At 42.3% G+C, this 27,208-nt stretch overlaps 28 non-coding genes across 28 annotated transcripts; 10 read left to right on the forward strand and 18 right to left on the reverse strand.

Annotated features, from left to right (window-relative positions):
- The first annotated feature begins 1,323 nt into the window (after positions 1-1,323).
- On the forward strand, positions 1,324-1,405 carry TRNAS-GCU (transfer RNA serine (anticodon GCU)). Its single transcript has one exon. It is a non-coding gene; the product is annotated as a tRNA-Ser (tRNA).
- A 356-nt stretch (positions 1,406-1,761) lies between these two features.
- TRNAT-AGU (transfer RNA threonine (anticodon AGU)) lies at positions 1,762-1,835 on the reverse strand. The gene has a single exon. It is a non-coding gene; the product is annotated as a tRNA-Thr (tRNA).
- A 1,046-nt stretch (positions 1,836-2,881) lies between these two features.
- On the reverse strand, positions 2,882-2,955 carry TRNAT-AGU (transfer RNA threonine (anticodon AGU)). The gene has a single exon. It is a non-coding gene; the product is annotated as a tRNA-Thr (tRNA).
- A 608-nt stretch (positions 2,956-3,563) lies between these two features.
- TRNAS-GCU (transfer RNA serine (anticodon GCU)) lies at positions 3,564-3,645 on the forward strand. The gene has a single exon. It is a non-coding gene; the product is annotated as a tRNA-Ser (tRNA).
- A 1,476-nt stretch (positions 3,646-5,121) lies between these two features.
- TRNAT-AGU (transfer RNA threonine (anticodon AGU)) lies at positions 5,122-5,195 on the reverse strand. Its single transcript has one exon. It is a non-coding gene; the product is annotated as a tRNA-Thr (tRNA).
- Positions 5,196-7,353: 2,158 nt separating this feature from the next.
- TRNAT-AGU (transfer RNA threonine (anticodon AGU)) lies at positions 7,354-7,427 on the reverse strand. Its single transcript has one exon. It is a non-coding gene; the product is annotated as a tRNA-Thr (tRNA).
- Positions 7,428-8,035: 608 nt separating this feature from the next.
- TRNAS-GCU (transfer RNA serine (anticodon GCU)) lies at positions 8,036-8,117 on the forward strand. Its single transcript has one exon. It is a non-coding gene; the product is annotated as a tRNA-Ser (tRNA).
- Positions 8,118-8,473: 356 nt separating this feature from the next.
- TRNAT-AGU (transfer RNA threonine (anticodon AGU)) lies at positions 8,474-8,547 on the reverse strand. The gene has a single exon. It is a non-coding gene; the product is annotated as a tRNA-Thr (tRNA).
- A 608-nt stretch (positions 8,548-9,155) lies between these two features.
- TRNAS-GCU (transfer RNA serine (anticodon GCU)) lies at positions 9,156-9,237 on the forward strand. Its single transcript has one exon. It is a non-coding gene; the product is annotated as a tRNA-Ser (tRNA).
- Positions 9,238-9,593: 356 nt separating this feature from the next.
- TRNAT-AGU (transfer RNA threonine (anticodon AGU)) lies at positions 9,594-9,667 on the reverse strand. The gene has a single exon. It is a non-coding gene; the product is annotated as a tRNA-Thr (tRNA).
- Positions 9,668-11,833: 2,166 nt separating this feature from the next.
- TRNAT-AGU (transfer RNA threonine (anticodon AGU)) lies at positions 11,834-11,907 on the reverse strand. The gene has a single exon. It is a non-coding gene; the product is annotated as a tRNA-Thr (tRNA).
- Positions 11,908-13,568: 1,661 nt separating this feature from the next.
- Positions 13,569-13,642, reverse strand: TRNAT-AGU (transfer RNA threonine (anticodon AGU)). The gene has a single exon. It is a non-coding gene; the product is annotated as a tRNA-Thr (tRNA).
- Positions 13,643-14,250: 608 nt separating this feature from the next.
- TRNAS-GCU (transfer RNA serine (anticodon GCU)) lies at positions 14,251-14,332 on the forward strand. Its single transcript has one exon. It is a non-coding gene; the product is annotated as a tRNA-Ser (tRNA).
- Positions 14,333-14,688: 356 nt separating this feature from the next.
- TRNAT-AGU (transfer RNA threonine (anticodon AGU)) lies at positions 14,689-14,762 on the reverse strand. Its single transcript has one exon. It is a non-coding gene; the product is annotated as a tRNA-Thr (tRNA).
- A 1,046-nt stretch (positions 14,763-15,808) lies between these two features.
- TRNAT-AGU (transfer RNA threonine (anticodon AGU)) lies at positions 15,809-15,882 on the reverse strand. The gene has a single exon. It is a non-coding gene; the product is annotated as a tRNA-Thr (tRNA).
- Positions 15,883-16,490: 608 nt separating this feature from the next.
- TRNAS-GCU (transfer RNA serine (anticodon GCU)) lies at positions 16,491-16,572 on the forward strand. The gene has a single exon. It is a non-coding gene; the product is annotated as a tRNA-Ser (tRNA).
- Positions 16,573-16,928: 356 nt separating this feature from the next.
- Positions 16,929-17,002, reverse strand: TRNAT-AGU (transfer RNA threonine (anticodon AGU)). Its single transcript has one exon. It is a non-coding gene; the product is annotated as a tRNA-Thr (tRNA).
- A 1,046-nt stretch (positions 17,003-18,048) lies between these two features.
- On the reverse strand, positions 18,049-18,122 carry TRNAT-AGU (transfer RNA threonine (anticodon AGU)). Its single transcript has one exon. It is a non-coding gene; the product is annotated as a tRNA-Thr (tRNA).
- Positions 18,123-18,730: 608 nt separating this feature from the next.
- On the forward strand, positions 18,731-18,812 carry TRNAS-GCU (transfer RNA serine (anticodon GCU)). Its single transcript has one exon. It is a non-coding gene; the product is annotated as a tRNA-Ser (tRNA).
- Positions 18,813-19,168: 356 nt separating this feature from the next.
- TRNAT-AGU (transfer RNA threonine (anticodon AGU)) lies at positions 19,169-19,242 on the reverse strand. Its single transcript has one exon. It is a non-coding gene; the product is annotated as a tRNA-Thr (tRNA).
- Positions 19,243-21,408: 2,166 nt separating this feature from the next.
- Positions 21,409-21,482, reverse strand: TRNAT-AGU (transfer RNA threonine (anticodon AGU)). The gene has a single exon. It is a non-coding gene; the product is annotated as a tRNA-Thr (tRNA).
- A 618-nt stretch (positions 21,483-22,100) lies between these two features.
- Positions 22,101-22,182, forward strand: TRNAS-GCU (transfer RNA serine (anticodon GCU)). The gene has a single exon. It is a non-coding gene; the product is annotated as a tRNA-Ser (tRNA).
- A 356-nt stretch (positions 22,183-22,538) lies between these two features.
- On the reverse strand, positions 22,539-22,612 carry TRNAT-AGU (transfer RNA threonine (anticodon AGU)). Its single transcript has one exon. It is a non-coding gene; the product is annotated as a tRNA-Thr (tRNA).
- A 608-nt stretch (positions 22,613-23,220) lies between these two features.
- Positions 23,221-23,302, forward strand: TRNAS-GCU (transfer RNA serine (anticodon GCU)). Its single transcript has one exon. It is a non-coding gene; the product is annotated as a tRNA-Ser (tRNA).
- A 356-nt stretch (positions 23,303-23,658) lies between these two features.
- On the reverse strand, positions 23,659-23,732 carry TRNAT-AGU (transfer RNA threonine (anticodon AGU)). Its single transcript has one exon. It is a non-coding gene; the product is annotated as a tRNA-Thr (tRNA).
- A 608-nt stretch (positions 23,733-24,340) lies between these two features.
- TRNAS-GCU (transfer RNA serine (anticodon GCU)) lies at positions 24,341-24,422 on the forward strand. Its single transcript has one exon. It is a non-coding gene; the product is annotated as a tRNA-Ser (tRNA).
- Positions 24,423-25,898: 1,476 nt separating this feature from the next.
- On the reverse strand, positions 25,899-25,972 carry TRNAT-AGU (transfer RNA threonine (anticodon AGU)). Its single transcript has one exon. It is a non-coding gene; the product is annotated as a tRNA-Thr (tRNA).
- Positions 25,973-27,018: 1,046 nt separating this feature from the next.
- On the reverse strand, positions 27,019-27,092 carry TRNAT-AGU (transfer RNA threonine (anticodon AGU)). Its single transcript has one exon. It is a non-coding gene; the product is annotated as a tRNA-Thr (tRNA).
- Positions 27,093-27,208: the final 116 nt, after the last annotated feature.

Consider the following 27,208-nt stretch of genomic DNA (forward strand, 5'->3'; position numbering starts at 1 on the left):
GGGAAATGCCAACATAAATGAGAAGCAGAGAGGACTGGATGTTTAGTATTTATGCCATTAGCATGGGTCATCACGTTGGATGTAAAACAAGACCTGCTGAGCCAATGTCTGATGTACGGCGCTGTTGCATGTGGAAAGAAAATGAAGCCTAAGAATCATCACGACTGTTTTCCAAATGTGGGTTCGGTAAAAGTACTTTTGTTGACGGGGTGGCCGAGTGGTTAAGGCGATGGACTGCTAATCCATTGTGCTCTGCACACATGGGTTCGAATCCCATTCTCGTCGTATGATTTCTTTTTGGAAAATTCTCTATGCTCAGCGCAAGCAATGCCCCGAGGAAGAAAATTTACCATCACCGTTCAAGAAGGATGCTATTGAAGTCTCTAAACATATTTACAGGCATTATGTAGCGTATCAGTCAGGCAATAGTGAATCGGCACCTCTAATTTATCGTGCCTTATGCCATCCTACATTTTGCAAAACATTGCAACCATCTACTTGTTAAAACTAAACCAGAGCTGACTCTTTGCCACTCGGGTGGAGTATTCTAGGGATGTGGGACGAGCATCTTTAATGTCATTGGCTAGTGAACATCTCCCTTTTGGAAAAAAGTGCTGATTATTGAGCAGAATAAGAGAACAAGGCACTGCTGAGAGTTGAACTCAGGATCTCCTGTTTACTAGACAGGCGCTTTAACCAACTAAGCCACAGCCCCCCTGAGCAAAACTGTGGAAAACCAGAAAGATGGCAAGGATGATCCAGGAGAAGAATTTTTAAATGTAGGATGATTTTGAGGAGTGGTTCTAAGTTTTGCTATTTGTCACAGAGATGGCAAATTAAGTGTGAACAGATCCTATGCAGCATGTAGTTTCAGGTGGCTACCACTATAGAACAGCAAGGAAGTCGAGTCCCATCACATACTTGGCAGCAGCATGCAATTCTCTGTCATTTTGCATCGTGACAATTCTAAATGAAATCGGCTTGGGACGATCCTTTTTGGAAAAGACATGGATAATTTGTCCATAGATATGTAATCCATGCATTTGCCTTGCATGAATTGTGGCCTGTTTTACTTTGAAAGTTAGATAGAAGGCAGAATTGACAGATTTAGGGAATGCTAGGGAAATGCCAACATAAATGAGAAGCAGAGAGGACTGAATGTTTAGTATTTATGCCATTAGCATGGGTCATCACGTTGGATGTAAAACAAGACCTGCTGAGCCAATGTCTGATGTACGGCGCTGTTGCATGTGGAAAGAAAATGAAGCCTAAGAATCATCACGACTGTTTTCCAAATGTGGGTTCGGTAAAAGTACTTTTGTTGACGGGGTGGCCGAGTGGTTAAGGCGATGGACTGCTAATCCATTGTGCTCTGCACGCATGGGTTCGAATCCCATTCTCGTCGTATGATTTCCTTTTGGAAAATTCTCTATGCTCAGCGCAAGCAATGCCCCGAGGAAGAAAATTTACCATCACCGTTCAAGAAGGATGCTATTGAAGTCTCTAAACATATTTACAGGCATTATGTAGCGTATCAGTCAGGCAATAGTGAATCGGCACCTCTAATTTATCGTGCCTTATGCCATCCTACATTTTGCAAAACATTGCAACCATCTACTTGTTAAAACTAAACCAGAGCTGACTCTTTGCCACTCGGGTGGAGTATTCTAGGGATGTGGGACGAGCATCTTTAATGTCATTGGCTAGTGAACATCTCCCTTTTGGAAAAAAGTGCTGATTATTGAGCAGAATAAGAGAACAAGGCACTGCTGAGAGTTGAACTCAGGATCTCCTGTTTACTAGACAGGCGCTTTAACCAACTAAGCCACAGCGCCCATGAGCAAAACTGTGGAAAACCAGAAAGATGGCAAGGATGATCCAGGAGAAGAATTTTTAAATGTAGGATGATTTTGAGGAGTGGTTCTAAGTTTTGCTATTTGTCACAGAGATGGCAAATTAAGTGTGAACAGATCCTATGCAGCATGTAGTTTCAGGTGGCTACCACTATAGAACAGCAAGGAAGTCGAGTCCCATCACATACTTGGCAGCAGCATGCAGTTCTCTGTCATTTTGCATCGTGACAATTCTAAATGAAATCGGCTTGGGACGATCCTTTTTGGAAAAGACATGGATAATTTGTCCATAGGTATGTAATCCATGCATTTGCCTTGCATGAATTGTGGCCTGTTTTACTTTAAAAGTTAGATAGAAGGCAGAATTGACAGATTTAGGGAATGCTAGGGAAATGCCAACATAAATGAGAAGCAGAGAGGACTGGATGTTTAGTATTTATGCCATTAGCATGGGTCATCACGTTGGATGTAAAACAAGACCTGCTGAGCCAATGTCTGATGTACGGCGCTGTTGCATGTGGAAAGAAAATGAAGCCTAAGAATCATCACGACTGTTTTCCAAATGTGGGTTCGGTAAAAGTACTTTTGTTGACGGGGTGGCCGAGTGGTTAAGGCGATGGACTGCTAATCAATTGTGCTCTGCACGCATGGGTTCGAATCCCATTCTCGTCGTATGATTTCTTTTTGGAAAATTCTCTATGCTCAGCGCAAGCAATGCCCCGAGGAAGAAAATTTACCATCACCGTTCAAGAAGGATGCTATTGAAGTCTCTAAACATATTTACAGGCATTATGTAGCGTATCAGTCAGGCAATAGTGAATCGGCACCTCTAATTTATCGTGCCTTATGCCATCCTACATTTTGCAAAACATTGCAACCATCTACTTGTTAAAACTAAACCAGAGCTGACTCTTTGCCACTCGGGTGGAGTATTCTAGGGATGTGGGACGAGCATCTTTAATGTCATTGGCTAGTGAACATCTCCCTTTTGGAAAAAAGTGCTGATTATTGAGCAGAATAAGAGAACAAGGCACTGCTGAGAGTTGAACTCAGGATCTCCTGTTTACTAGACAGGCGCTTTAACCAACTAAGCCACAGCGCCCATGAGCAAAACTGTGGAAAACCAGAAAGATGGCAAGGATGATCCAGGAGAAGAATTTTTAAATGTAGGATGATTTTGAGGAGTGGTTCTAAGTTTTGCTATTTGTCACAGAGATGGCAAATTAAGTGTGAACAGATCCTATGCAGCATGTAGTTTCAGGTGGCTACCACTATAGAACAGCAAGGAAGTCGAGTCCCATCACATACTTGGCAGCAGCATGCAGTTCTCTGTCATTTTGCATCGTGACAATTCTAAATGAAATCGGCTTGGGACGATCCTTTTTGGAAAAGACATGGATAATTTCTCCATAGGTATGTAATCCATGCATTTGCCTTGCATGAATTGTGGCCTGTTTTACTTTAAAAGTTAGATAGAAGGCAGAATTGACAGATTTAGGGAATGCTAGGGAAATGCCAACATAAATGAGAAGCAGAGAGGACTGAATGTTTAGTATTTATGCCATTAGCATGGGTCATCACGTTGGATGTAAAACAAGACCTGCTGAGCCAATGTCTGATGTACGGCGCTGTTGCATGTGGAAAGAAAATGAAGCCTAAGAATCATCACGACTGTTTTCCAAATGTGGGTTCGGTAAAAGTACTTTTGTTGACGGGGTGGCCGAGTGGTTAAGGCGATGGACTGCTAATCCATTGTGCTCTGCACGCATGGGTTCGAATCCCATTCTCGTCGTATGATTTCTTTTTGGAAAATTCTCTATGCTCAGCGCAAGCAATGCCCCGAGGAAGAAAATTTACCATCACCGTTCAAGAAGGATGCTATTGAAGTCTCTAAACATATTTACAGGCATTATGTAGCGTATCAGTCAGGCAATAGTGAATCGGCACCTCTAATTTATCGTGCCTTATGCCATCCTACATTTTGCAAAACATTGCAACCATCTACTTGTTAAAACTAAACCAGAGCTGACTCTTTGCCACTCGGGTGGAGTATTCTAGGGATGTGGGACGAGCATCTTTAATGTCATTGGCTAGTGAACATCTCCCTTTTGGAAAAAAAAGCTGATTATTGAGCAGAATAAGAGAACAAGGCACTGCTGAGAGTTGAACTCAGGATCTCCTGTTTATTAGACAGGCGCTTTAACCAACTAAGTCACAACGCCCATGAGCAAAACTGTGGAAAACCAGAAAGATGGCAAGGATGATCCAGGAGAAGAATTTTTAAATGTAGGATGATTTTGAGGAGTGGTTCTAAGTTTTGCTATTTGTCACAGAGATGGCAAATTAAGTGTGAACAGATCCTATGCAGCATGTAGTTTCAGGTGGCTACCACTATAGAACAGCAAGGAAGTCGAGTCCCATCACATACTTGGCAGCAGCATGCAGTTCTCTGTCATTTTGCATCGTGACAATTCTAAATGAAATCGGCTTGGGACGATCCTTTTTGGAAAAGACATGGATAATTTGTCCATAGATATGTAATCCATGCATTTGCCTTGCATGAATTGTGGCCTGTTTTACTTTGAAAGTTAGATAGAAGGCAGAATTGACAGATTTAGGGAATGCTAGGGAAATGCCAACATAAATGAGAAGCAGAGAGGACTGAATGTTTAGTATTTATGCCATTAGCATGGGTCATCACGTTGGATGTAAAACAAGACCTGCTGAGCCAATGTCTGATGTACGGCGCTGTTGCATGTGGAAAGAAAATGAAACCTAAGAATCATCACGACTGTTTTCCAAATGTGGGTTCGGTAAAAGTACTTTTGTTGACGGGGTGGCCGAGTGGTTAAGGCGATGGACTGCTAATCAATTGTGCTCTGCACGCATGGGTTCGAATCCCATTCTCGTCGTATGATTTCTTTTTGGAAAATTCTCTATGCTCAGCGCAAGCAATGCCCCGAGGAAGAAAATTTACCATCACCGTTCAAGAAGGATGCTATTGAAGTCTCTAAACATATTTACAGGCATTATGTAGCGTATCAGTCAGGCAATAGTGAATCGGCACCTCTAATTTATCGTGCCTTATGCCATCCTACATTTTGCAAAACATTGCAACCATCTACTTGTTAAAACTAAACCAGAGCTGACTCTTTGCCACTCGGGTGGAGTATTCTAGGGATGTGGGACGAGCATCTTTAATGTCATTGGCTAGTGAACATCTCCCTTTTGGAAAAAAGTGCTGATTATTGAGCAGAATAAGAGAACAAGGCACTGCTGAGAGTTGAACTCAGGATCTCCTGTTTACTAGACAGGCGCTTTAACCAACTAAGCCACAGCGCCCATGAGCAAAACTGTGGAAAACCAGAAAGATGGCAAGGATGATCCAGGAGAAGAATTTTTAAATGTAGGATGATTTTGAGGAGTGGTTCTAAGTTTTGCTATTTGTCACAGAGATGGCAAATTAAGTGTGAACAGATCCTATGCAGCATGTAGTTTCAGGTGGCTACCACTATAGAACAGCAAGGAAGTCGAGTCCCATCACATACTTGGCAGCAGCATGCAGTTCTCTGTCATTTTGCATCGTGACAATTCTAAATGAAATCGGCTTGGGACGATCCTTTTTGGAAAAGACATGGATAATTTCTCCATAGGTATGTAATCCATGCATTTGCCTTGCATGAATTGTGGCCTGTTTTACTTTAAAAGTTAGATAGAAGGCAGAATTGACAGATTTAGGGAATGCTAGGGAAATGCCAACATAAATGAGAAGCAGAGAGGACTGGATGTTTAGTATTTATGCCATTAGCATGGGTCATCACGTTGGATGTAAAACAAGACCTGCTGAGCCAATGTCTGATGTACGGCGCTGTTGCATGTGGAAAGAAAATGAAGCCTAAGAATCATCACGACTGTTTTCCAAATGTGGGTTCGGTAAAAGTACTTTTGTTGACGGGGTGGCCGAGTGGTTAAGGCGATGGACTGCTAATCCATTGTGCTCTGCACACATGGGTTCGAATCCCATTCTCGTCGTATGATTTCTTTTTGGAAAATTCTCTATGCTCAGCGCAAGCAATGCCCCGAGGAAGAAAATTTACCATCACCGTTCAAGAAGGATGCTATTGAAGTCTCTAAACATATTTACAGGCATTATGTAGCGTATCAGTCAGGCAATAGTGAATCGGCACCTCTAATTTATCGTGCCTTATGCCATCCTACATTTTGCAAAACATTGCAACCATCTACTTGTTAAAACTAAACCAGAGCTGACTCTTTGCCACTCGGGTGGAGTATTCTAGGGATGTGGGACGAGCATCTTTAATGTCATTGGCTAGTGAACATCTCCCTTTTGGAAAAAAGTGCTGATTATTGAGCAGAATAAGAGAACAAGGCACTGCTGAGAGTTGAACTCAGGATCTCCTGTTTACTAGACAGGCGCTTTAACCAACTAAGCCACAGCCCCCCTGAGCAAAACTGTGGAAAACCAGAAAGATGGCAAGGATGATCCAGGAGAAGAATTTTTAAATGTAGGATGATTTTGAGGAGTGGTTCTAAGTTTTGCTATTTGTCACAGAGATGGCAAATTAAGTGTGAACAGATCCTATGCAGCATGTAGTTTCAGGTGGCTACCACTATAGAACAGCAAGGAAGTCGAGTCCCATCACATACTTGGCAGCAGCATGCAATTCTCTGTCATTTTGCATCGTGACAATTCTAAATGAAATCGGCTTGGGACGATCCTTTTTGGAAAAGACATGGATAATTTGTCCATAGATATGTAATCCATGCATTTGCCTTGCATGAATTGTGGCCTGTTTTACTTTGAAAGTTAGATAGAAGGCAGAATTGACAGATTTAGGGAATGCTAGGGAAATGCCAACATAAATGAGAAGCAGAGAGGACTGAATGTTTAGTATTTATGCCATTAGCATGGGTCATCACGTTGGATGTAAAACAAGACCTGCTGAGCCAATGTCTGATGTACGGCGCTGTTGCATGTGGAAAGAAAATGAAACCTAAGAATCATCACGACTGTTTTCCAAATGTGGGTTCGGTAAAAGTACTTTTGTTGACGGGGTGGCCGAGTGGTTAAGGCGATGGACTGCTAATCAATTGTGCTCTGCACGCATGGGTTCGAATCCCATTCTCGTCGTATGATTTCTTTTTGGAAAATTCTCTATGCTCAGCGCAAGCAATGCCCCGAGGAAGAAAATTTACCATCACCGTTCAAGAAGGATGCTATTGAAGTCTCTAAACATATTTACAGGCATTATGTAGCGTATCAGTCAGGCAATAGTGAATCGGCACCTCTAATTTATCGTGCCTTATGCCATCCTACATTTTGCAAAACATTGCAACCATCTACTTGTTAAAACTAAACCAGAGCTGACTCTTTGCCACTCGGGTGGAGTATTCTAGGGATGTGGGACGAGCATCTTTAATGTCATTGGCTAGTGAACATCTCCCTTTTGGAAAAAAGTGCTGATTATTGAGCAGAATAAGGCACTGCTGAGAGTTGAACTCAGGATCTCCTGTTTACTAGACAGGCGCTTTAACCAACTAAGCCACAGCGCCCATGAGCAAAACTGTGGAAAACCAGAAAGATGGCAAGGATGATCCAGGAGAAGAATTTTTAAATGTAGGATGATTTTGAGGAGTGGTTCTAAGTTTTGCTATTTGTCACAGAGATGGCAAATTAAGTGTGAACAGATCCTATGCAGCATGTAGTTTCAGGTGGCTACCACTATAGAACAGCAAGGAAGTCGAGTCCCATCACATACTTGGCAGCAGCATGCAGTTCTCTGTCATTTTGCATCGTGACAATTCTAAATGAAATCGGCTTGGGACGATCCTTTTTGGAAAAGACATGGATAATTTCTCCATAGGTATGTAATCCATGCATTTGCCTTGCATGAATTGTGGCCTGTTTTACTTTAAAAGTTAGATAGAAGGCAGAATTGACAGATTTAGGGAATGCTAGGGAAATGCCAACATAAATGAGAAGCAGAGAGGACTGAATGTTTAGTATTTATGCCATTAGCATGGGTCATCACGTTGGATGTAAAACAAGACCTGCTGAACCAATGTCTGATGTACGGCGCTGTTGCATGTGGAAAGAAAATGAAGCCTAAGAATCATCACGACTGTTTTCCAAATGTGGGTTCGGTAAAGGTACTTTTGTTGACGGGGTGGCCGAGTGGTTAAGGCGATGGACTGCTAATCCATTGTGCTCTGCACGCATGGGTTCGAATCCCATCCTCGTCATATGTTTTCCTTTTGGAAAATTCTCTATGCTCAGCGCAAGCAATGCCCCGAGGAAGAAAATTTACCATCACCGTTCAAGAAGGATGCTATTGAAGTCTCTAAACATATTTACAGGCATTATGTAGCGTATCAGTCAGGCAATAGTGAATCGGCACCTCTAATTTATCGTGCCTTATGCCATCCTACATTTTGCAAAACATTGCAACCATCTACTTGTTAAAACTAAACCAGAGCTGACTCTTTGCCACTCGGGTGGAGTATTCTAGGGATGTGGGACGAGCATCTTTAATGTCATTGGCTAGTGAACATCTCCCTTTTGGAAAAAAGTGCTGATTATTGAGCAGAATAAGAGAACAAGGCACTGCTGAGAGTTGAACTCAGGATCTCCTGTTTACTAGACAGGCGCTTTAACCAACTAAGCCACAGCGCCCATGAGCAAAACTGTGGAAAACCAGAAAGATGGCAAGGATGATCCAGGAGAAGAATTTTTAAATGTAGGATGATTTTGAGGAGTGGTTCTAAGTTTTGCTATTTGTCACAGAGATGGCAAATTAAGTGTGAACAGATCCTATGCAGCATGTAGTTTCAGGTGGCTACCACTATAGAACAGCAAGGAAGTCGAGTCCCATCACATACTTGGCAGCAGCATGCAGTTCTCTGTCATTTTGCATCGTGACAATTCTAAATGAAATCGGCTTGGGACGATCCTTTTTGGAAAAGACATGGATAATTTCTCCATAGGTATGTAATCCATGCATTTGCCTTGCATGAATTGTGGCCTGTTTTACTTTAAAAGTTAGATAGAAGGCAGAATTGACAGATTTAGGGAATGCTAGGGAAATGCCAACATAAATGAGAAGCAGAGAGGACTGGATGTTTAGTATTTATGCCATTAGCATGGGTCATCACGTTGGATGTAAAACAAGACCTGCTGAGCCAATGTCTGATGTACGGCGCTGTTGCATGTGGAAAGAAAATGAAGCCTAAGAATCATCACGACTGTTTTCCAAATGTGGGTTCGGTAAAAGTACTTTTGTTGACGGGGTGGCCGAGTGGTTAAGGCGATGGACTGCTAATCCATTGTGCTCTGCACGCATGGGTTCGAATCCCATTCTCGTCGTATGATTTCTTTTTGGAAAATTCTCTATGCTCAGCGCAAGCAATGCCCCGAGGAAGAAAATTTACCATCACCGTTCAAGAAGGATGCTATTGAAGTCTCTAAACATATTTACAGGCATTATGTAGCGTATCAGTCAGGCAATAGTGAATCGGCACCTCTAATTTATCGTGCCTTATGCCATCCTACATTTTGCAAAACATTGCAACCATCTACTTGTTAAAACTAAACCAGAGCTGACTCTTTGCCACTCGGGTGGAGTATTCTAGGGATGTGGGACGAGCATCTTTAATGTCATTGGCTAGTGAACATCTCCCTTTTGGAAAAAAGTGCTGATTATTGAGCAGAATAAGAGAACAAGGCACTGCTGAGAGTTGAACTCAGGATCTCCTGTTTACTAGACAGGCGCTTTAACCAACTAAGCCACAGCGCCCATGAGCAAAACTGTGGAAAACCAGAAAGATGGCAAGGATGATCCAGGAGAAGAATTTTTAAATGTAGGATGATTTTGAGGAGTGGTTCTAAGTTTTGCTATTTGTCACAGAGATGGCAAATTAAGTGTGAACAGATCCTATGCAGCATGTAGTTTCAGGTGGCTACCACTATAGAACAGCAAGGAAGTCGAGTCCCATCACATACTTGGCAGCAGCATGCAGTTCTCTGTCATTTTGCATCGTGACAATTCTAAATGAAATCGGCTTGGGACGATCCTTTTTGGAAAAGACATGGATAATTTGTCCATAGGCATGTAATCCATGCATTTGCCTTGCATGAATTGTGGCCTGTTTTACTTTAAAAGTTAGATAGAAGGCAGAATTGACAGATTTAGGGAATGCTAGTGAAATGCCAACATAAATGAGAAGCAGAGAGGACTGAATGTTTAGTATTTATGCCATTAGCATGGGTCATCACGTTGGATGTAAAACAAGACCTGCTGAGCCAATGTCTGATGTACGGCGCTGTTGCATGTGGAAAGAAAATGAAGCCTAAGAATCATCACGACTGTTTTCCAAATGTGGGTTCGGTAAAGGTACTTTTGTTGACGGGGTGGCCGAGTGGTTAAGGCGATGGACTGCTAATCCCTTGTGCTCTGCACGCATGGGTTCGAATCCCATCCTCGTCGTATGATTTCTTTTTGGAAAATTCTCTATGCTCAGCGCAAGCAATGCCCCGAGGAAGAAAATTTACCATCACCGTTCAAGAAGGATGCTATTGAAGTCTCTAAACATATTTACAGGCATTATGTAGCGTATCAGTCAGGCAATAGTGAATCGGCACCTCTAATTTATCGTGCCTTATGCCATCCTACATTTTGCAAAACATTGCAACCATCTACTTGTTAAAACTAAACCAGAGCTGACTCTTTGCCACTCGGGTGGAGTATTCTAGGGATGTGGGACGAGCATCTTTAATGTCATTGGCTAGTGAACATCTCCCTTTTGGAAAAAAGTGCTGATTATTGAGCAGAATAAGAGAACAAGGCACTGCTGAGAGTTGAACTCAGGATCTCCTGTTTACTAGACAGGCGCTTTAACCAACTAAGCCACAGCACCCATGAGCAAAACTGTGGAAAACCAGAAAGATGGCAAGGATGATCCAGGAGAAGAATTTTTAAATGTAGGATGATTTTGAGGAGTGGTTCTAAGTTTTGCTATTTGTCACAGAGATGGCAAATTAAGTGTGAACAGATCCTATGCAGCATGTAGTTTCAGGTGGCTACCACTATAGAACAGCAAGGAGGTCGAGTCCCATCACATACTTGGCAGCAGCATGCAGTTCTCTGTCATTTTGCATCGTGACAATTCTAAATGAAATCGGCTTGGGACGATCCTTTTTGGAAAAGACATGGATAATTTGTCCATAGGCATGTAATCCATGCATTTGCCTTGCATGAATTGTGGCCTGTTTTACTTTAAAAGTTAGATAGAAGGCAGAATTGACAGATTTAGGGAATGCTAGTGAAATGCTAACATAAATGAGAAGCAGAGAGGACTGAATGTTTAGTATTTATGCCATTAGCATGGGTCATCACGTTGGATGTAAAACAAGACCTGCTGAGCCAATGTCTGATGTACGGCGCTGTTGCATGTGGAAAGAAAATGAAGCCTAAGAATCATCACGACTGTTTTCCAAATGTGGGTTCGGTAAAAGTACTTTTGTTGACGGGGTGGCCGAGTGGTTAAGGCCATGGACTGCTAATCCATTGTGCTCTGCACGCATGGGTTCGAATCCCATCCTCATCGTATGATTCCTTTTTGGAAAATTCTCTATGCTCAGCGCAAGCAATGCCCCGAGGAAGAAAATTTACCATCACCGTTCAAGAAGGATGCTATTGAAGTCTCTAAACATATTTACAGGCATTATGTAGCGTATCAGTCAGGCAATAGTGAATCGGCACCTCTAATTTATCGTGCCTTATGCCATCCTACATTTTGCAAAACGTTGCAACTATCTACTTGTTAAAACTAAACCAGAGCTGACTCTTTGCCACTCGGGTGGAGTATTCTAGGGATGTGGGACGAGCATCTTTAATGTCATTGGCTAGTGAACATCTCCCTTTTGGAAAAAAGAGCTGATTATTGAGCAGAATAAGAGAACAAGGCACTGCTGAGAGTTGAACTCAGGATCTCCTGTTTACTAGACAGGCGCTTTAACCAACTAAGCCACAGCGCCCATGAGCAAAACTGTGGAAAATCAGAAAGATGGCAAGGATGATCCAGGAGAAGAATTTTTAAATGTAGGATGATTTTGAGGAGTGGTTCTAAGTTTTGCTATTTGTCACAGAGATGGCAAATTAAGTGTGAACAGATCCTATGCAGCATGTAGTTTCAGGTGGCTACCACTATAGAACAGCAAGGAAGTCGAGTCCCATCAAATACTTGGCAGCAGCATGCAGTTCTCTGTCATTTTGCATCGTGACAATTCTAAATGAAATCGGCTTGGGACGATGCTTTTTGGAAAAGACATGGATAATTTGTCCATAGGTATGTAATCCATGCATTTGCCTTGCATGAATTGTGGCCTGTTTTACTTTAAAAGTTAGATAGAAGGCAGAATTGACAGATTTAGGGAATGCTAGGGAAATGCCAACATAAATGAGAAGCAGAGAGGACTGAATGTTTAGTATTTATGCCATTGGCATGGGTCATCACGTTGGATGTAAAACAAGACCTGCTGAGCCAATGTCTGATGTACGGCGCTGTTGCATGTGGAAAGAAAATGAAGCCTAAGAATCATCGGATCTCCTGTTTATTAGACAGGCGCTTTAACCAACTAAGCCACAGCGCCCATGAGCAAAACTGTGGAAAACCAGAAAGATGGCAAGGATGATCCAGGAGAAGAATTTTTAAATGTAGGATGATTTTGAGGAGTGGTTCTAAGTTTTGCTATTTGTCACAGAGATGGCAAATTAAGTGTGAACAGATCCTATGCAGCATGTAGTTTCAGGTGGCTACCACTATAGAACAGCAAGGAAGTCGAGTCCCATCACATACTTGGCAGCAGCATGCAGTTCTCTGTCATTTTGCATCGTGACAATTCTAAATGAAATCGGCTTGGGACGATCCTTTTTGGAAAAGACATGGATAATTTCTCCATAGGTATGTAATCCATGCATTTGCCTTGCATGAATTGTGGCCTGTTTTACTTTAAAAGTTAGATAGAAGGCAGAATTGACAGATTTAGGGAATGCTAGGGAAATGCCAACATAAATGAGAAGCAGAGAGGACTGAATGTTTAGTATTTATGCCATTAGCATGGGTCATCACGTTGGATGTAAAACAAGACCTGCTGAACCAATGTCTGACGTACGGCGCTGTTGCATGTGGAAAGAAAATGAAGCCTAAGAATCATCACGACTGTTTTCCAAATGTGGGTTCGGTAAAGGTACTTTTGTTGACGGGGTGGCCGAGTGGTTAAGGCGATGGACTGCTAATCCCTTGTGCTCTGCACGCATGGGTTCGAATCCCATCCTCGTCGTATGATTTCTTTTTGGAAAATTCTCTATGCTCAGCGCAAGCAATGCCCCGAGGAAGAAAATTTACCATCACCGTTCAAGAAGGATGCTATTGAAGTCTCTAAACATATTTACAGGCATTATGTAGCGTATCAGTCAGGCAATAGTGAATCGGCACCTCTAATTTATCGTGCCTTATGCCATCCTACATTTTGCAAAACGTTGCAACCATCTACTTGTTAAAACTAAACCAGAGCTGACTCTTTGCCACTCGGGTGGAGTATTCTAGGGATGTGGGACGAGCATCTTTAATGTCATTGGCTAGTGAACATCTCCCTTTTGGAAAAAAGTGCTGATTATTGAGCAGAATAAGAGAACAAGGCACTGCTGAGAGTTGAACTCAGGATCTCCTGTTTACTAGACAGGCGCTTTAACCAACTAAGCCACAGCGCCCATGAGCAAAACTGTGGAAAACCAGAAAGATGGCAAGGATGATCCAGGAGAAGAATTTTTAAATGTAGGATGATTTTGAGGAGTGGTTCTAAGTTTTGCTATTTGTCACAGAGATGGCAAATTAAGTGTGAACAGATCCCATGCAGCATGTAGTTTCAGGTGGCTACCACTATAGAACAGCAAGGAGGTCGAGTCCCATCACATACTTGGCAGCAGCATGCAGTTCTCTGTCATTTTGCATCGTGACAATTCTAAATGAAATCGGCTTGGGACTATCCTTTTTGGAAAAGACATGGATAATTTCTCCATAGGTATGTAATCCATGCATTTGCCTTGCATGAATTGTGGCCTGTTTTACTTTAAAAGTTAGATAGAAGGCAGAATTGACAGATTTAGGGAATGCTAGGGAAATGCCAACATAAATGAGAAGCAGAGAGGACTGAATGTTTAGTATTTATGCCATTAGCATGGGTCATCACGTTGGATGTAAAACAAGACCTGCTGAACCAATGTCTGATGTACGGCGCTGTTGCATGTGGAAAGAAAATGAAGCCTAAGAATCATCACGACTGTTTTCCAAATGTGGGTTCGGTAAAGGTACTTTTGTTGACGGGGTGGCCGAGTGGTTAAGGCGATGGACTGCTAATCCATTGTGCTCTGCACGCATGGGTTCGAATCCCATCCTCGTCGTATGATTTCTTTTTGGAAAATTCTCTATGCTCAGCGCAAGCAATGCCCCGAGGAAGAAAATTTACCATCACCGTTCAAGAAGGATGCTATTGAAGTCTCTAAACATATTTACAGGCATTATGTAGCGTATCAGTCAGGCAATAGTGAATCGGCACCTCTAATTTATCGTGCCTTATGCCATCCTACATTTTGCAAAACGTTGCAACCATCTACTTGTTAAAACTAAACCAGAGCTGACTCTTTGCCACTCGGGTGGAGTATTCTAGGGATGTGGGACGAGCATCTTTAATGTCATTGGCTAGTGAACATCTCCCTTTTGGAAAAAAGTGCTGATTATTGAGCAGAATAAGAGAACAAGGCACTGCTGAGAGTTGAACTCAGGATCTCCTGTTTACTAGACAGGCGCTTTAACCAACTAAGCCACAGCGCCCATGAGCAAAACTGTGGAAAACCAGAAAGATGGCAAGGATGATCCAGGAGAAGAATTTTTAAATGTAGGATGATTTTGAGGAGTGGTTCTAAGTTTTGCTATTTGTCACAGAGATGGCAAATTAAGTGTGAACAGATCCTATGCAGCATGTAGTTTCAGGTGGCTACCACTATAGAACAGCAAGGAAGTCGAGTCCCATCACATACTTGGCAGCAGCATGCAGTTCTCTGTCATTTTGCATCGTGACAATTCTAAATGAAATCGGCTTGGGACGATCCTTTTTGGAAAAGACATGGATAATTTGTCCATAGGCATGTAATCCATGCATTTGCCTTGCATGAATTGTGGCCTGTTTTACTTTAAAAGTTAGATAGAAGGCAGAATTGACAGATTTAGGGAATGCTAGGGAAATGCCAACATAAATGAGAAGCAGAGAGGACTGAATGTTTAGTATTTATGCCATTAGCATGGGTCATCACGTTGGATGTAAAACAAGACCTGCTGAGCCAATGTCTGATGTACGGCGCTGTTGCATGTGGAAAGAAAATGAAGCCTAAGAATCATCACGACTGTTTTCCAAATGTGGGTTCGGTAAAAGTACTTTTGTTGACGGGGTGGCCGAGTGGTTAAGGCCATGGACTGCTAATCCATTGTGCTCTGCACGCATGGGTTCGAATCCCATTCTCGTCGTATGATTTCTTTTTGGAAAATTCTCTATGCTCAGCGCAAGCAATGCCCCGAGGAAGAAAATTTACCATCACCGTTCAAGAAGGATGCTATTGAAGTCTCTAAACATATTTACAGGCATTATGTAGCGTATCAGTCAGGCAATAGTGAATCGGCACCTCTAATTTATCGTGCCTTATGCCATCCTACATTTTGCAAAACGTTGCAACCATCTACTTGTTAAAACTAAACCAGAGCTGACTCTTTGCCACTCGGGTGGAGTATTCTAGGGATGTGGGACGAGCATCTTTAATGTCATTGGCTAGTGAACATCTCCCTTTTGGAAAAAAGTGCTGATTATTGAGCAGAATAAGAGAACAAGGCACTGCTGAGAGTTGAACTCAGGATCTCCTGTTTACTAGACAGGCGCTTTAACCAACTAAGCCACAGCGCCCATGAGCAAAACTGTGGAAAACCAGAAAGATGGCAAGGATGATCCAGGAGAAGAATTTTTAAATGTAGGATGATTTTGAGGAGTGGTTCTAAGTTTTGCTATTTGTCACAGAGATGGCAAATTAAGTGTGAACAGATCCTATGCAGCATGTAGTTTCAGGTGGCTACCACTATAGAACAGCAAGGAGGTCGAGTCCCATCACATACTTGGCAGCAGCATGCAGTTCTCTGTCATTTTGCATCGTGACAATTCTAAATGAAATCGGCTTGGGACTATCCTTTTTGGAAAAGACATGGATAATTTCTCCATAGGTATGTAATCCATGCATTTGCCTTGCATGAATTGTGGCCTGTTTTACTTTAAAAGTTAGATAGAAGGCAGAATTGACAGATTTAGGGAATGCTAGGGAAATGCCAACATAAATGAGAAGCAGAGAGGACTGAATGTTTAGTATTTATGCCATTAGCATGGGTCATCACGTTGGATGTAAAACAAGACCTGCTGAACCAATGTCTGATGTACGGCGCTGTTGCATGTGGAAAGAAAATGAAGCCTAAGAATCATCACGACTGTTTTCCAAATGTGGGTTCGGTAAAGGTACTTTTGTTGACGGGGTGGCCGAGTGGTTAAGGCGATGGACTGCTAATCCATTGTGCTCTGCACGCATGGGTTCGAATCCCATCCTCGTCGTATGATTTCTTTTTGGAAAATTCTCTATGCTCAGCGCAAGCAATGCCCCGAGGAAGAAAATTTACCATCACCGTTCAAGAAGGATGCTATTGAAGTCTCTAAACATATTTACAGGCATTATGTAGCGTATCAGTCAGGCAATAGTGAATCGGCACCTCTAATTTATCGTGCCTTATGCCATCCTACATTTTGCAAAACGTTGCAACCATCTACTTGTTAAAACTAAACCAGAGCTGACTCTTTGCCACTCGGGTGGAGTATTCTAGGGATGTGGGACGAGCATCTTTAATGTCATTGGCTAGTGAACATCTCCCTTTTGGAAAAAAGTGCTGATTATTGAGCAGAATAAGAGAACAAGGCACTGCTGAGAGTTGAACTCAGGATCTCCTGTTTACTAGACAGGCGCTTTAACCAACTAAGCCACAGCGCCCATGAGCAAAACTGTGGAAAACCAGAAAGATGGCAAGGATGATCCAGGAGAAGAATTTTTAAATGTAGGATGATTTTGAGGAGTGGTTCTAAGTTTTGCTATTTGTCACAGAGATGGCAAATTAAGTGTGAACAGATCCTATGCAGCATGTAGTTTCAGGTGGCTACCACTATAGAACAGCAAGGAAGTCGAGTCCCATCACATACTTGGCAGCAGCATGCAGTTCTCTGTCATTTTGCATCGTGACAATTCTAAATGAAATCGGCTTGGGACGATCCTTTTTGGAAAAGACATGGATAATTTCTCCATAGGTATGTAATCCATGCATTTGCCTTGCATGAATTGTGGCCTGTTTTACTTTAAAAGTTAGATAGAAGGCAGAATTGACAGATTTAGGGAATGCTAGGGAAATGCCAACATAAATGAGAAGCAGAGAGGACTGAATGTTTAGTATTTATGCCATTAGCATGGGTCATCACGTTGGATGTAAAACAAGACCTGCTGAGCCAATGTCTGATGTACGGCGCTGTTGCATGTGGAAAGAAAATGAAGCCTAAGAATCATCACGACTGTTTTCCAAATGTGGGTTCGGTAAAAGTACTTTTGTTGACGCGGTGGCCGAGTGGTTAAGGCGATGGACTGCTAATCCATTGTGCTCTGCACGCATGGGTTCGAATCCCATCCTCGTCGTATGATTCCTTTTTGGAAAATTCTCTATGCTCAGCGCAAGCAATGCCCCGAGGAAGAAAATTTACCATCACCGTTCAAGAAGGATGCTATTGAAGTCTCTAAACATATTTACAGGCATTATGTAGCGTATCAGTCAGGCAATAGTGAATCGGCACCTCTAATTTATCGTGCCTTATGCCATCCTACATTTTGCAAAACGTTGCAACCATCTACTTGTTAAAACTAAACCAGAGCTGACTCTTTGCCACTCGGGTGGAGTATTCTAGGGATGTGGGACGAGCATCTTTAATGTCATTGGCTAGTGAACATCTCCCTTTTGGAAAAAAGTGCTGATTATTGAGCAGAATAAGAGAACAAGGCACTGCTGAGAGTTGAACTCAGGATCTCCTGTTTACTAGACAGGCGCTTTAACCAACTAAGCCACAGCGCCCATGAGCAAAACTGTGGAAAACCAGAAAGATGGCAAGGATGATCCAGGAGAAGAATTTTTAAATGTAGGATGATTTTGAGGAGTGGTTCTAAGTTTTGCTATTTGTCACAGAGATGGCAAATTAAGTGTGAACAGATCCTATGCAGCATGTAGTTTCAGGTGGCTACCACTATAGAACAGCAAGGAGGTCGAGTCCCATCACATACTTGGCAGCAGCATGCAGTTCTCTGTCATTTTGCATCGTGACAATTCTAAATGAAATCGGCTTGGGACTATCCTTTTTGGAAAAGACATGGATAATTTCTCCATAGGTATGTAATCCATGCATTTGCCTTGCATGAATTGTGGCCTGTTTTACTTTAAAAGTTAGATAGAAGGCAGAATTGACAGATTTAGGGAATGCTAGGGAAATGCCAACATAAATGAGAAGCAGAGAGGACTGAATGTTTAGTATTTATGCCATTAGCATGGGTCATCACGTTGGATGTAAAACAAGACCTGCTGAACCAATGTCTGATGTACGGCGCTGTTGCATGTGGAAAGAAAATGAAGCCTAAGAATCATCACGACTGTTTTCCAAATGTGGGTTCGGTAAAGGTACTTTTGTTGACGGGGTGGCCGAGTGGTTAAGGCGATGGACTGCTAATCCATTGTGCTCTGCACGCATGGGTTCGAATCCCATCCTCGTCGTATGATTTCTTTTTGGAAAATTCTCTATGCTCAGCGCAAGCAATGCCCCGAGGAAGAAAATTTACCATCACCGTTCAAGAAGGATGCTATTGAAGTCTCTAAACATATTTACAGGCATTATGTAGCGTATCAGTCAGGCAATAGTGAATCGGCACCTCTAATTTATCGTGCCTTATGCCATCCTACATTTTGCAAAACGTTGCAACCATCTACTTGTTAAAACTAAACCAGAGCTGACTCTTTGCCACTCGGGTGGAGTATTCTAGGGATGTGGGACGAGCATCTTTAATGTCATTGGCTAGTGAACATCTCCCTTTTGGAAAAAAGTGCTGATTATTGAGCAGAATAAGAGAACAAGGCACTGCTGAGAGTTGAACTCAGGATCTCCTGTTTACTAGACAGGCGCTTTAACCAACTAAGCCACAGCGCCCATGAGCAAAACTGTGGAAAACCAGAAAGATGGCAAGGATGATCCAGGAGAAGAATTTTTAAATGTAGGATGATTTTGAGGAGTGGTTCTAAGTTTTGCTATTTGTCACAGAGATGGCAAATTAAGTGTGAACAGATCCTATGCAGCATGTAGTTTCAGGTGGCTACCACTATAGAACAGCAAGGAAGTCGAGTCCCATCACATACTTGGCAGCAGCATGCAGTTCTCTGTCATTTTGCATCGTGACAATTCTAAATGAAATCGGCTTGGGACGATCCTTTTTGGAAAAGACATGGATAATTTCTCCATAGGTATGTAATCCATGCATTTGCCTTGCATGAATTGTGGCCTGTTTTACTTTAAAAGTTAGATAGAAGGCAGAATTGACAGATTTAGGGAATGCTAGGGAAATGCCAACATAAATGAGAAGCAGAGAGGACTGAATGTTTAGTATTTATGCCATTAGCATGGGTCATCACGTTGGATGTAAAACAAGACCTGCTGAGCCAATGTCTGATGTACGGCGCTGTTGCATGTGGAAAGAAAATGAAGCCTAAGAATCATCACGACTGTTTTCCAAATGTGGGTTCGGTAAAAGTACTTTTGTTGACGCGGTGGCCGAGTGGTTAAGGCGATGGACTGCTAATCCATTGTGCTCTGCACGCATGGGTTCGAATCCCATCCTCGTCGTATGATTCCTTTTTGGAAAATTCTCTATGCTCAGCGCAAGCAATGCCCCGAGGAAGAAAATTTACCATCACCGTTCAAGAAGGATGCTATTGAAGTCTCTAAACATATTTACAGGCATTATGTAGCGTATCAGTCAGGCAATAGTGAATCGGCACCTCTAATTTATCGTGCCTTATGCCATCCTACATTTTGCAAAACGTTGCAACCATCTACTTGTTAAAACTAAACCAGAGCTGACTCTTTGCCACTCGGGTGGAGTATTCTAGGGATGTGGGACGAGCATCTTTAATGTCATTGGCTAGTGAACATCTCCCTTTTGGAAAAAAAAGCTGATTATTGAGCAGAATAAGAGAACAAGTCACTGCTGAGAGTTGAACTCAGGATCTCCTGTTTACTAGACAGGCGCTTTAACCAACTAAGCCACAGTGCCCATGAGCAAAACTGTGGAAAACCAGAAAGATGGCAAGGATGATCCAGGAGAAGAATTTTTAAATGTAGGATGATTTTGAGGAGTGGTTCTAAGTTTTGCTATTTGTCACAGAGATGGCAAATTAAGTGTGAACAGATCCTATGCAGCATGTAGTTTCAGGTGGCTACCACTATAGAACAGCAAGGAAGTCGAGTCCCATCACATACTTGGCAGCAGCATGCAGTTCTCTGTCATTTTGCATCGTGACAATTCTAAATGAAATCGGCTTGGGACGATCCTTTTTGGAAAAGACATGGATAATTTGTCCATAGGTATGTAATCCATGCATTTGCCTTGCATGAATTGTGGCCTGTTTTACTTTAAAAGTTAGATAGAAGGCAGAATTGACAGATTTAGGGAATGCTAGGGAAATGCCAACATAAATGAGAAGCAGAGAGGACTGAATGTTTAGTATTTATGCCATTAGCATGGGTCATCACGTTGGATGTAAAACAAGACCTGCTGAGCCAATGTCTGATGTACGGCGCTGTTGCATGTGGAAAGAAAATGAAGCCTAAGAATCATCACGACTGTTTTCCAAATGTGGGTTCGGTAAAAGTACTTTTGTTGACGCGGTGGCCGAGTGGTTAAGGCGATGGACTGCTAATCCATTGTGCTCTGCACGCATGGGTTCGAATCCCATCCTCGTCGTATGATTTCCTTTTGGAAAATTCTCTATGCTCAGCGCAAGCAATGCCCCGAGGAAGAAAATTTACCATCACCGTTCAAGAAGGATGCTATTGAAGTCTCTAAACATATTTACAGGCATTATGTAGCGTATCAGTCAGGCAATAGTGAATCGGCACCTCTAATTTATCGTGCCTTATGCCATCCTACATTTTGCAAAACGTTGCAACCATCTACTTGTTAAAACTAAACCAGAGCTGACTCTTTGCCACTCGGGTGGAGTATTCTAGGGATGTGGGACGAGCATCTTTAATGTCATTGGCTAGTGAACATCTCCCTTTTGGAAAAAAGTGCTGATTATTGAGCAGAATAAGAGAACAAGGCACTGCTGAGAGTTGAACTCAGGATCTCCTGTTTACTAGACAGGCGCTTTAACCAACTAAGCCACAGCGCCCATGAGCAAAACTGTGGAAAACTGTGGAAAACCAGAAAGATGGCAATGATGATCCAGGAGAAGAATTTTTAAATGTAGGATGATTTTGAGGAGTGGTTCTAAGTTTTGCTATTTGTCACAGAGATGGCAAATTAAGTGTGAACAGATCCTATGCAGCATGTAGTTTCAGGTGGCTACCACTATAGAACAGCAAGGAAGTCGAGTCCCATCACATACTTGGCAGCAGCATGCAGTTCTCTGTCATTTTGCATCGTGACAATTCTAAATGAAATCGGCTTGGGACGATCCTTTTTGGAAAAGACATGGATAATTTGTCCATAGGTATGTAATCCATGCATTTGCCTTGCATGAATTGTGGCCTGTTTTACTTTAAAAGTTAGATAGAAGGCAGAATTGACAGATTTAGGGAATGCTAGGGAAATGCCAACATAAATGAGAAGCAGAGAGGACTGAATGTTTAGTATTTATGCCATTAGCATGGGTCATCACGTTGGATGTAAAACAAGACCTGCTGAGCCAATGTAGGATGTACGGCGCTGTTGCATGTGGAAAGAAAATGAAGCCTAAGAATCATCACGACTGTTTTCCAAATGTGGGTTCGGTAAAAGTACTTTTGTTGACGGGGTGGCCGAGTGGTTAAGGCGATGGACTGCTAATCCATTGTGCTCTGCACGCATGGGTTCGAATCCCATTCTCGTCGTATGATTTCTTTTTGGAAAATTCTCTATGCTCAGCGCAAGCAATGCCCCGAGGAAGAAAATTTACCATCACCGTTCAAGAAGGATGCTATTGAAGTCTCTAAACATATTTACAGGCATTATGTAGCGTATCAGTCAGGCAATAGTGAATCGGCACCTCTAATTTATCGTGCCTTATGCCATCCTACATTTTGCAAAACATTGCAACCATCTACTTGTTAAAACTAAACCAGAGCTGACTCTTTGCCACTCGGGTGGAGTATTCTAGGGATGTGGGACGAGCATCTTTAATGTCATTGGCTAGTGAACATCTCCCTTTTGGAAAAAAGTGCTGATTATTGAGCAGAATAAGAGAACAAGGCACTGCTGAGAGTTGAACTCAGGATCTCCTGTTTACTAGACAGGCGCTTTAACCAACTAAGCCACAGCGCCCATGAGCAAAACTGTGGAAAACCAGAAAGATGGCAAGGATGATCCAGGAGAAGAATTTTTAAATGTAGGATGATTTTGAGGAGTGGTTCTAAGTTTTGCTATTTGTCACAGAGATGGCAAATTAAGTGTGAACAGATCCTATGCAGCATGTAGTTTCAGGTGGCTACCACTATAGAACAGCAAGGAAGTCGAGTCCCATCACATACTTGGCAGCAGCATGCAGTTCTCTGTCATTTTGCATCGTGACAATTCTAAATGAAATCGGCTTGGGACGATCCTTTTTGGAAAAGACATGGATAATTTCTCCATAGGTATGTAATCCATGCATTTGCCTTGCATGAATTGCGGCCTGTTTTACTTTAAAAGTTAGATAGAAGGCAGAATTGACAGATTTAGGGAATGCTAGGGAAATGCCAACATAAATGAGAAGCAGAGAGGACTGAATGTTTAGTATTTATGCCATTAGCATGGGTCATCACGTTGGATGTAAAACAAGACCTGCTGAACCAATGTCTGATGTACGGCGCTGTTGCATGTGGAAAGAAAATGAAGCCTAAGAATCATCACGACTGTTTTCCAAATGTGGGTTCGGTAAAGGTACTTTTGTTGACGGGGTGGCCGAGTGGTTAAGGCGATGGACTGCTAATCCATTGTGCTCTGCACGCATGGGTTCGAATCCCATCCTCGTCGTATGATTTCTTTTTGGAAAATTCTCTATGCTCAGCGCAAGCAATGCCCCGAGGAAGAAAATTTACCATCACCGTTCAAGAAGGATGCTATTGAAGTCTCTAAACATATTTACAGGCATTATGTAGCGTATCAGTCAGGCAATAGTGAATCGGCACCTCTAATTTATCGTGCCTTATGCCATACTACATTTTGCAAAACGTTGCAACCATCTACTTGTTAAAACTAAACCAGAGCTGACTCTTTGCCACTCGGGTGGAGTATTCTAGGGATGTGGGACGAGCATCTTTAATGTCATTGGCTAGTGAACATCTCCCTTTTGGAAAAAAGTGCTGATTATTGAGCAGAATAAGAGAACAAGGCACTGCTGAGAGTTGAACTCAGGGTCTCCTGTTTACTAGACAGGCGCTTTAACCAACTAAGCCACAGCGCCCATGAGCAAAACTGTGGAAAACCAGAAAGATGGCAAGGATGATCCAGGAGAAGAATTTTTAAATGTAGGATGATTTTGAGGAGTGGTTCTAAGTTTTGCTATTTGTCACAGAGATGGCAAATTAAGTGTGAACAGATCCTATGCAGCATGTAGTTTCAGGTGGCTACCACTATAGAACAGCAAGGAAGTCGAGTCCCATCACATACTTGGCAGCAGCATGCAGTTCTCTGTCATTTTGCATTGTGACAATTCTAAATGAAATCGGCTTGGGACGATCCTTTTTGGAAAAGACATGGATAATTTCTCCATAGGTATGTAATCCATGCATTTGCCTTGCATGAATTGTGGCCTGTTTTACTTTAAAAGTTAGATAGAAGGCAGAATTGACAGATTTAGGGAATGCTAGGGAAATGCCAACATAAATGAGAAGCAGAGAGGACTGAATGTTTAGTATTTATGCCATTAGCATGGGTCATCACGTTGGATGTAAAACAAGACCTGCTGAGCCCATGTCTGATGTACGGCGCTGTTGCATGTGGAAAGAAAATGAAGCCTAAGAATCATCACGACTGTTTTCCAAATGTGGGTTCGGTAAAAGTACTTTTGTTGACGGGGTGGCCGAGTGGTTAAGGCGATGGACTGCTAATCCATTGTGCTCTGCACGCATGGGTTCGAATCCCATCCTCGTCGTATGATTTCCTTTTGGAAAATTCTCTATGCTCAGTGCAAGCAATGCCCCGAGGAAGAAAATTTACCATCACCGTTCAAGAAGGATGCTATTGAAGTCTCTAAACATATTTACAGGCATTATGTAGCGTATCAGTCAGGCAATAGTGAATCGGCACCTCTAATTTATCGTGCCTTATGCCATCCTACATTTTGCAAAACGTTGCAACCATCTACTTGTTAAAACTAAACCAGAGCTGACTCTTTGCCACTCGGGTGGAGTATTCTACGGATGTGGGACGAGCATCTTTAATGTCATTGGCTAGTGAACATCTCCCTTTTGGAAAAAAGAGCTGATTATTGACCAGAATAAGAGAACAAGGCACTGCTGAGAGTTGAACTGAGGATCTCCCGTTTACTAGACAGGCGCTTTAACCAAGTAAGCCACAGCACCCATGAGCAAAGCTGTGGAAAACCAGAAAGATGGCAAGGATGATCCAGGAGAAGAATTTTTAAATGTAGGATGATTTTGAGGAGTGGTTCTAAGTTTTGCTATTTGTCACAGAGATGGCAAATTAAGTGTGAACAGATCCTATGCAGCATGTAGTTTCAGGTGGCTACCACTATAGAACAGCAAGGAAGTCGAGTCCCATCACATACTTGGCAGCAGCATGCAGTTCTCTGTCATTTTGCATCGTGACAATTCTAAATGAAATCGGCTTGGGACGATCCTTTTTGGAAAAGACATGGATAATTTCTCCATAGGTATGTAATCCATGCATTTGCCTTGCATGAATTGTGGCCTGTTTTACTTTAAAAGTTAGATAGAAGGCAGAATTGACAGATTTAGGGAATGCTAGGGAAATGCCAACATAAATGAGAAGCAGAGAGGACTGAATGTTTAGTATTTATGCCATTAGCATGGGTCATCACGTTGGATGTAAAACAAGACCTGCTGAGCCAATGTCTGATGTACGGCGCTGTTGCATGTGGAAAGAAAATGAAGCCTAAGAATCATCACGACTGTTTTCCAAATGTGGGTTCGGTAAAGGTACTTTTGTTGACGGGGTGGCCGAGTGGTTAAGGCGATGGACTGCTTATCCATTGTGCTCTGCACGCATGGGTTCGAATCCCATCCTTGTCGTATGATTCCTTTTTGGAAAATTCTCTATGCTCAGCGCAAGCAATGCCCCGAGGAAGAAAATTTACCATCACCGTTCAAGAAGGATGCTATTGAAGTCTCTAAACATATTTACAGGCATTATGTAGCGTATCAGTCAGGCAATAGTGAATCGGCACCTCTAATTTATCGTGCCTTATGCCATCCTACATTTTGCAAAACGTTGCAACCATCTACTTGTTAAAACTAAACCAGAGCTGACTCTTTGCCACTCGGGTGGAGTATTCTAGGGATGTGGGACGAGCATCTTTAATGTCATTGGCTAGTGAACATCTCCCTTTTGGAAAAAAGTGCTGATTATTGAGCAGAATAAGAGAACAAGGCACTGCTGAGAGTTGAACTCAGGATCTCCTGTTTACTAGACAGGCGCTTTAACCAACTAAGCCACAGCGCCCATGAGCAAAACTGTGGAAAACCAGAAAGATGGCAAGGATGATCCAGGAGAAGAATTTTTAAATGTAGGATGATTTTGAGGAGTGGTTCTAAGTTTTGCTATTTGTCACAGAGATGGCAAATTAAGTGTGAACAGATCCTATGCAGCATGTAGTTTCAGGTGGCTACCACTATAGAACAGCAAGGAAGTCGAGTCCCATCACATACTTGGCAGCAGCATGCAGTTCTCTGTCATTTTGCATCGTGACAATTCTAAATGAAATCGGCTTGGGACGATCCTTTTTGGAAAAGACATGGATAATTTCTCCATAGGTATGTAATCCATGCATTTGCCTTGCATGAATTGTGGCCTGTTTTACTTTAAAAGTTAGATAGAAGGCAGAATTGACAGATTTAGGGAATGCTAGGGAAATGCCAACATAAATGAGAAGCAGAGAGGACTGAATGTTTAGTATTTATGCCATTAGCATGGGTCATCACGTTGGATGTAAAACAAGACCTGCTGAGCCAATGTCTGATGTACGGCGCTGTTGCATGTGGAAAGAAAATGAAGCCTAAGAATCATCACGACTGTTTTCCAAATGTGGGTTCGGTAAAAGTACTTTTGTTGACGCGGTGGCCGAGTGGTTAAGGCGATGGACTGCTAATCCATTGTGCTCTGCACGCATGGGTTCGAATCCCATCCTCGTCGTATGATTTCCTTTTGGAAAATTCTCTATGCTCAGCGCAAGCAATGCCCCGAGGAAGAAAATTTACCATCACCGTTCAAGAAGGATGCTATTGAAGTCTCTAAACATATTTACAGGCATTATGTAGCGTATCAGTCAGGCAATAGTGAATCGGCACCTCTAATTTATCGTGCCTTATGCCATCCTACATTTTGCAAAACGTTGCAACCATCTACTTGTTAAAACTAAACCAGAGCTGACTCTTTGCCACTCGGGTGGAGTATTCTAGGGATGTGGGACGAGCATCTTTAATGTCATTGGCTAGTGAACATCTCCCTTTTGGAAAAAAGTGCTGATTATTGAGCAGAATAAGAGAACAAGGCACTGCTGAGAGTTGAACTCAGGATCTCCTGTTTACTAGACAGGCGCTTTAACCAACTAAGCCACAGCGCCCATGAGCAAAACTGTGGAAAACCAGAAAGATGGCAAGGATGATCCAGGAGAAGAATTTTTAAATGTAGGATGATTTTGAGGAGTGGTTCTAAGTTTTGCTATTTGTCACAGAGATG

Source organism: Eleutherodactylus coqui, chromosome 11 (genome assembly GCF_035609145.1).
Source record: "Eleutherodactylus coqui strain aEleCoq1 chromosome 11, aEleCoq1.hap1, whole genome shotgun sequence".
Lineage (NCBI taxonomy): Eukaryota > Metazoa > Chordata > Amphibia > Anura > Eleutherodactylidae > Eleutherodactylus > Eleutherodactylus coqui.